This window comes from Scyliorhinus torazame, chromosome 6 (assembly GCF_047496885.1).
Source record: "Scyliorhinus torazame isolate Kashiwa2021f chromosome 6, sScyTor2.1, whole genome shotgun sequence".
In the NCBI taxonomy this organism is placed as follows: Eukaryota; Metazoa; Chordata; class Chondrichthyes; order Carcharhiniformes; family Scyliorhinidae; genus Scyliorhinus; species Scyliorhinus torazame.
The window spans coordinates 217553713-217562315 of NC_092712.1; the positions used below are offsets into that span (position 1 = coordinate 217553713).

At 45.4% G+C, this 8603-nt stretch overlaps 1 long non-coding RNA gene across 1 annotated transcript in view; it reads left to right on the forward strand.

The window, feature by feature from the left end:
- LOC140425770 (uncharacterized) overlaps positions 1 to 7901 on the forward strand; it is a 92077-nt gene extending 84176 nt beyond the window's left edge. The window contains exon 3 of the long non-coding RNA XR_011947991.1: positions 7550 to 7901. This is a non-coding gene — a long non-coding RNA (uncharacterized lncRNA). The remainder of the gene's footprint in view (positions 1 to 7549) is intronic.
- Positions 7902 to 8603: the final 702 nt, after the last annotated feature.

Consider the following 8603-nt stretch of genomic DNA (forward strand, 5'->3'; position numbering starts at 1 on the left):
GAAGTCAGAAGATTGGGAAGGCTACAAAAACAAACAGAGGATAACAAAGAGAGAAATAAGGAAAGAGAGGATCAAATATGAAGGTAGGCTAGCCAGTAACATTAGGAATGATAGTAAAAGTTTATTTAAATACATTAAAAACAAATGGGAGGCAAAAGTTGACATTGGGCCGCTCCAAAATGACGCTGGTAATTTTGTGATGGGAGACAAGGAAATAGCTGAGGAACTAAATAAGTACTTTGCGTCAGTCTTCACAGTAGAAGACATGAGTAATATCCCACCAATTCCGGAGAGTCAGGGGGCAGAGTTGAATATGGTAGCCATCACAAAGGAGAAAGTGCTAGAGAAACTAAGAGGTCTAAAAATTGATAAATCTCCGGGCCCAGATGGACTACATCCTAGAGTTCTAAAGGAGATAGCTGAAGAAATAGTGGAGGCGTTAGTTATGATCTTTCAAAAGTCACTGGAGTCCGGGAAAGTCCCAGAGGATTGGAAAATCGCTGTTGTAACCCCCCTGTTCAAGAAGGGAACAAGGAAAAAGATGGAAAATTATAGGCCAATTAGCCTAACCTCGGTTGTTGGCAAGATTCTAGAATCCATTGTTAAGGATGAGATTTCTAAATTCTTGGAAGTGCAGGGTCAGATTAGGACAAGTCAGCATGGATTTAGTAAGGGGAGGTCGTGCCTGACAAACCTGTTAGAGTTCTTTGAAGAGATAACAAATAGGTTAGACCAAGGAGAGCCAATGGATGTTATCTATCCTGACTTCCAAAAGGCCTTTGATAAGGTGCCTCACGGGAGACTACTGAGTAAAATAAGGGCCCATGGTATTCGAGGCAAGGTACTAACATGGATTGACGATTGGCTGTCAGGCAGAAGGCAGAGAGTTGGGATAAAAGGTTCTTTTTCGGAATGGCAACCGGTGACGAGTGGTGTCCCGCAGGGTTCAGTGTTGGGGCCACAGCTGTTCTCTTTATATATTAACGATCTAGATGACGGGACTGGGGGCATTCTGGCTAAATTTGCCGATGATACAAAGATAGGTGGAGGGGCAGGTAGTATGGAGGAGGTGGGGAGGCTGCAGAAAGATTTAGACAGTTTAGGAGAAATGGCTGATGAAATTCAACGTGGGCAAGTGCGAGGTCTTGCACTTTGGAAAAAAGAATAGAGGCATGGACTATTTTCTAAACGGTGACAAAATTCATAATGCTGAAGTGCAAAGGGACCTGGGGGTCCTAGTCCAGGATTCTCTAAAGGTAAACTTGCAGGTTGAGTCCGTAATTAAGAAAGCAAATGCAATGTTGTCATTTATCTCAAGAGGCTTGGAATATAAAAGCAGGGATGTACTTCTGAAGCTTTTTAAAGCATTAGTTAGGCCCCATTTAGAATACTGTGAGCAATTTTGGGCCCCACACCTCAGGAAGGACATACTGGCACTGGAGCGGGTCCAGCGGAGATTCACACGGATGATCCCAGGAATGGTAGGCCTAACATACGATGAACGTCTGAGGATCCTGGGATTATATTCAATGGAGTTTAGGAGGTTGAGGGGAGATCTAATAGAAACTTACAAGATAATGAATGGCTTAGATAGGGTGGATGTAGGGAAGTTGTTTCCATTAGCAGGGGAGACTAGGACCCGGGGGCACAGCCTTAGAATAAAAGGGAGTCACTTTAGAACAGAGATGAGGAGATATTTCTTCAGCCCGAGAGTGGTGGGTCTGTGGAATTCATTGCCACAGAGGGCGGTGGAGGCCGGGACGCTGAGTGTCTTTAAAAAAGAAGTTGATAAATTCTTGATTTCTCGAGGAATTAAGGGCTATGGAGAGAGAGCGGGTAAATGGAGTTGAAATCAGCCATGATTGAATGGCGCAGTGGACTCGATGGGTCAAATGGCCTTACTTCCGCTCCTATGTCTTATGGTCACTCCGTTCCTGACCAGCCGAGCTCCCAACGGAGTGGAACTAATGTGGTGTGGTCAGTCGGGACTCTCGCGTGGCCCTGGTGGGGGGTGGGGAATCGAGCAGCAGGGGGGGGCCTTATGGACGGCCGGGGCAGCAAGTGTTGCTAACCGTCATTCCCCACCAACTCTTCAGATGGTTGGAAGTGAGATCCCGTCATCCAAAATTGTATCAAGGGTGGGCTTCCTGTGGGAAGAAACCAGAGCACCCGGAGGAAACCCACGCAGACATGGGGAGAACGTTCAGACACCGCACAGACGATGACTCAAGCCAGAAATCGATCCGGGACCCTGGAGTTGTGAAGCAACAGTGCTAACCACTGTGCTACCATGCCGCCCATTGTCCCCATATCTGCGCGGGTTCCTTCCAGGTACTCAAAGTTGCTCCCACAGTCCAAAGATGTGCAGGTTAGGTTGATTGGCCATGCTAAAATTTCGCTTTAGTGCCCAAAGATGTGCAGATTAGGTGGGCTGAGGTTACAGGGATAGGGCAGTGGAGTGGGCCTAGGTCAGTTGCTCTTTCAGAGGGTCAGTGCAGACTCGATAGCCCAAATGGCCTCCTTCTGCACTGTAAAGATTCTATGGAAAACAACCTCTTCATCACAGGGATTAACCTAATTGCTTCCAATGGAAGTACATCACTGCTTAGGTAAGGACACCAAAACTGTACACACTAAGCTAAGTGCAGTCTCACCAATGCCTTGTGCAACTGTCGCAACACTTCCCTGTTTATATAATGCATCACCCTTGCAATAAAGGCCGACATTCCATTTGCCTTCCTTGTTACCTGCTGCACCCGAGTGTTAACTTTCGGATTGTCACGTATGAAGACAACCGGATCTCTCTGTACCACAGTATTCTGCAGTTACTCTACATATGAATAACATTCTACTTTTCTATTCTTCCCATTAAAGTGGAGAATCTCAAATTTTCCCACATTATGCGATCAATTCTCCGACCACGATGTGCCCGGCACAAATCCCGCTATGTCGGGAAATTGCGGGAGAGCCCTGAAACGGGATTTGCGCTGTGCGGAAAAGATTCCCATTCTCCCAGCCGGCTCCAGCTGGTGTGACCATGATCTTACCAGGAAGGGCAGGAAACTTGGGCGTGATTCTCCGATATCAGCGCGATGTCCGCCGACCGGCGCCAAAAACGGCGCAAATCAGTCTGGCATCGCGCTGCCCCAAAGGTGCGGAAGTCTCCGCATCTTGAGCGGCCGAGCCCTCACCTTGAGGGGCTAGGCCCGCGCCGGACTGTTTTCCGCCCCGCCAGCTGGCGGGAAACTGACTTTGCCGGGCGGCGCATGCGCGGGTGCGTCAGCGGCCGCTCACGGCATCCCCGCGCATGCGCAGTGGAGGGGGTCTCTTCCGCCTCCGCCATAGTGGAGACCATGGTGAAGGCGGAAGAAAAAGAGTGCCCCCACGGCACAGGCCTGCCCGCGGATCGGTGGGCCCCGATCGCGGGCCAGGTCACTGTGGGGGCACCCCCCTGGGGCCAGATCGCTCCGCGCCCCCCCCCCCCAAGGACCCCGGAGCCCGCCCGCGCCGCCGTGTCCCGCCGTCCCAAAGGTGGTTCAATCCACGCCGGCCGGCGTGGGTTGACAGCGGCGGGACTTCAGCCCATCGCAGACCGGCGAATCAGCGAGGGATTCTCGCCGACCGGCGCGATTTCCGCCCCCGCCGAATATCTGGTGGCGGAGAATTTGCGACACGGCTGGGGCGGGATTCACGCCGGCCCCCGGCAATTCTCCGACCCGGTGGGGGGGTCGGAGAATCGCGCCCCTGATCTCAGCTAATCTGCATTCACTTTAATCTCATTATAAGATGAAAGTTAAATTCTGCGGCCTTTCAGTATTCTCCCACCGCCCTCAACGGGAAACCACCCGGACGTGAATCACTACAGGTACTTAAAAATTGGGACCAGGTGCCAGGGACTCTGAGGGGGATCAAGGAGGTGAGTATGCCTCTCCATTTACCTCTAGGGAACACAAGGGCACCACAGTGCTGACCAGATGACATTGGAGGGTCCTTCAAGGGAGCTGGGAGTTGGGGGGCTCGGGCTGGGCTGGAGGGGGCCAGGTTTGTAGTCTCCCCAGGATGGGGGTCTGTGAAGACTTGAAGCCTGCTTTATTTCATGTTTAACACTGCATAACAGGGCAAATCACAGGTGTGTCCTAAAACCCTCCCCCAGGACAGAGCCATTCTGCAGCTTGTTTCTTGGAGAAGCATTTCACTCCCCTTGAAGTTTCACTGGGCTCTGTGGTTTCAATGTTGCAGTATGCTGGTTTAGCTCAGTTGACTGGACAGTTGGTTGTGATACAGAGTGAGGCCAACAGCGTGGGCTCAGTTTCCGTCCCGGCTGAGGTTATTCAAGAAGGCCCCGCCTTCTCAACCTTGCCCCTCACCTGAGGTGATCCTCAGGTTAAATCAACACCAGTCAGCTCTCCCTCTCAAAGGGGAAAGCAGCCGATGGTCATCTGGGAGACTTTACTTTATATCTGCTTTTATACTTTTGTACTTGGTTGTTTACATTGAATTTCACACCCCTTTGATTTTTTATGAGCCTCTTGATTGACAGCTGAAGGCTATCTCAAAGGAAGGTTACATTTTGTTCATTTTTATAGCACTGCACGGTCCATTAACTCTCAAGTGCTTTTTAGAAAGAGCAGGTGTGCAGTCTGAGAGTTTTTGTTTAGACTGGGTCTTTTTCAACCTCTGATGCCTGAACAGCATGTCTGCACTGGAGGTACTTTTGCACCATAGAAGTAGCTGGTACCACTCAGACATTGTAGTGCAAGGGTCCCTCAGTGAAGACCCCTGTTGAATTCTCTGGATAGATGTGTTGACCATTCTGGGAGCTTGGAGGCCTTTGTAGCCTCTGGGTGGTCAGGACATCACTGGACAGTGTTCATGTTGCAACTGCTAAGGGCTGGGGCCTGAATGGGGCCCCCCGAGGAGAGGGGCCTGAAGGGAATGATCTGAAGGAGGGGTTCCTGAAGGGGGGAAACAAAATGGGGGTGTGGCTACCCCATAGAGGGGTGCCGTTCACTCTGGGGTGGGCCTGATGCCAGAGATTGGGGGATGGGCCTTGCCAGCGAGAAGTGATGGGGGTTTGAGGGTTATACTGAGATCGGGGCTACCTTTAAAAATGGCGCCCTGATCGCTGAGGATGCGGCCTTGCCAACCTCTTCAGATCCCATGGTGCAGATCACCCCTGGCTCCAAAAAACGTTTTAAATGTGTTTTTTTTGCGATCTGGATCGCACCGATCCACCCGGTGGAAATGACACCTCGTTTCCTGCCGGAGGCCATATAGAATTTGTGTTCGGTGAATTCTGCTCTCGTGCCAAATGTTTTGCTCACTTCATCCAAGTCATTAATGTCAATTTTAATTGGTTGAAGCCCAGGCATGGTCTCTGTGGAACCCCATTAGTTACAGTATACCCACTGGAAAATGACCCATTTTTCCCAACTCTGATTCCTGTTAGTTTACCAATCCTCCTGCCATGCTAATGTATTGCCCCTATCACCATGAGCTCTTACCTTGTGTAGTAACCTTTTATATGACACCTTATTGAACGGCTTTTGGAAATCCAAATGTGCTACATCTATTGGATCCCCTTTATCGAAAATAAAATATAGCTGTTGTAAGTGGAATTATCTGCTCTTTTTGGATCACAGATATTCTGTAGGTCTTGTTTTTTCAGGATTCCAATAATGCATGCACAAAGTCCCGTGAAGAAGTCATGCATATGCAGAAAGTCCATATGTGCACGATATTGGACACATAATCAAAGTCCCTTAGAAGCTGTCCATGAAGTGAAGCAGCCAGCCAAATAGAGGATGATTTAACCAAGCTCAGCTGAACATCTGTCAGCCTGGCTGGCTCATCCCAGCACTCCAGACATGCACTGCCGATTGGTTTATTATCACACAGCTTCGAGAGCAGTTGTGGAGAGATCTACGGCCCCAACCCTCACCCTCCTGGTAGAAGAGGAAAGTGCAATGCTGGAGAGGCACCCTGCAAAATATCATATATATTTTTTAGCAAAAGCAAATAATTACAATGCTTAATTTGATTAATTTGTCATATGATCATGTTCTTGAATTTCTCATTTTTGAATTTATTAATCTAATACCATGTTACATATTATTGTTAATCCTTTAAAAACAAGTAGAATTTCTGCAGCCAAATCAATGGCTAAAGATGGTTTAGTTGACTTAATTTATACTACGGACATACTGTCTTGTAACATTTATCATCAGATGTGTGCACAGGGTCAGTTTAAGATTTAATAGGATAAAAAGGAGGTATATGTTTAGCTCTTATGCCTTTAAGGTTCATTCTTTTGGAGGACATAAAAACAAACTGGATTCTGTTCTGCCCAAATTTACATTACAATTTGGGCATTTCAAAACCATATCACACACAGCATACAGACTGGTAAGAAAATAATTGAAACAATAAGCACTCAGCACTTGGAGATTTAAAGAAATGCAGATAGAGGCCATGTGTGTGTGTGTGTGTGTGAAGGAAGTGTGAGGGGAAAACTGACAAATTAGGACTTTTGAACCTGTGACTACAGTAAACAGTAGGAAGATTTCACTTTAGCTAGAAGTGACAGTAAGTGAAGAATGCATTTATTCCAGGATTGCAGATTGATATTATTTAAAACAAGATGATTAAAAAGTTTGCAGCCCGTATCTGGTCCTGGGGTTCTGCCACCATGGGTTTAATTCTTGTGAAAGAGTATGGGCTGACAACATGTTGGGATCCCTCCAGCTCTGTCACATTGCAGGTTATTGATGTGGAGGGGAAACAGTTTTAATTCAGGCTATTTCTCTTCCTTTAGAGGCTTGGCCTATTGTTACTATGGCCAGGGGGAGTTCATGAACCCTGGTGTCTGAATGAGAAAGAAATGGTACATTTACATAGGAACATTTTCAATGTAATTCCTGCTCCTTCGTTAAACACTGGCATTTCACTGTGGTTGGATCCTATAACATCCCACTGTTTGTGTACACTGCACTTCTCAATCTGGGATGCACTCTGCATTTAGACAGAGTAATTGTATTTAAGCAAATAACTTCTCAAATTAAAATGCTAACTAGGCAGATTATTTAGTAACATTATGGCATTATTTAGAATACGAATTACAGAAGGATAAATATAAATTTGACATTTTGTAATTTATTTTTGGTTTTGTATGTATAATATGTACCTTTATTTTCTACAATCGCAATGACTGCAGAGTGACATATTACTGGTTCAATAACGGTATATTGGTAGTCACTTAGTCGTACAGACTTGGGTATTGCTGAAAAAATAATATACTGAAATAGATACGGTCATACAGTTGGAACATATGTACATTAATTTTGTTGTGCGAATTAACATACTTTTTTCCATTAGCTAAGTATCTGCTTCCCATGATATTGAAGGTTAGCAGTAATTTAGCCAAGTTTTAATCCTTTGAGCAGTTTTGACTTTATATAAAGTAAAAAATATGTTGCATTTGTCATATTTTAATGGCTATTCCTTAATTAGCACATCCTTTCTGTTTTTTCTTGATTTCTACCCAAAACAGTTGAAGGGAGCAGGTTTTAACTGAAACACTGGCACACCTGATTCTGCAAACCCTGGGCAAGAGGCAGAAGCAGCAAAGAGCTGTGTATTATAATCCCACAGTGACATCACGCGCAAGTAATGTGACAATAGATTTCAGTTTGATTTATTTCATAATTATGTAGACCTTTTAAAAGGAGAGCTCCCTTAAAATCTGCTGAAATGGTATTGCTGTGTTAATCAACGTGAAGATAAAATAAAGCATTGTATGTACTTCTTTAGTTGACTAATTGTTGAAGCAAGGGTTTTCTAACAATGCCTTGTTCATGGTGATTTTGTTTTCCTCTCCCTTAGGTTAATTGGGATCTGTTTAAAGTCACGTATTTAGTTTTTTAATCATTTCCAAACCATTTGCTTCTCACTCTCAATTTACCTTCAAATGTAAAATAAAATGAATTGAACACATAAAAATAATTATGGAGCGTTTTTTTTACAACATGCTAAAATTGGAAATAGATGGTAAAATCATGTTTCAAATTGTTTTTAAAAGCCTGATATTCTCCAACACTGGAATGTGGTTGTTACTAAGCCTAACAATAATAAATAAAGTTGCTGATGCTCCCGTAGGTTTCTAATAATGTACAATACATTCTAAACACTTAATTTGGCTTCTAACTTTTCACTCCCCTTCAGTTCACAGAGACTGTTAGCATTTTGGTTAAAAAAACAGCATCAGCCTCAAACAATGCCCTTCCCCCAACTAAGCTAAGTGAACTAAGTTTGACCTGAATGGACAAGGACCTGCTGTTAACCTGTCACTGACGATGGAGTGATCTCAAGATGTTGGCTGAGGGCAACGTGTGGTGATGCCTGACCATTTTACTGGAGTGATGATAACCATCACTTAGGTTTTGTCATTGGCTGCATTTTTTTCACAAGAGTCTCCTCCAGGGAAGAAAACCCCTCTGGACTGTTTGTTAACCGGAAGATGAGGATATTCGGGCCCAACAGAGAAAAATAGGACGGATGACTCATATGCTTGTAACATTATTATAATAATCAAATTCAATGGGCAC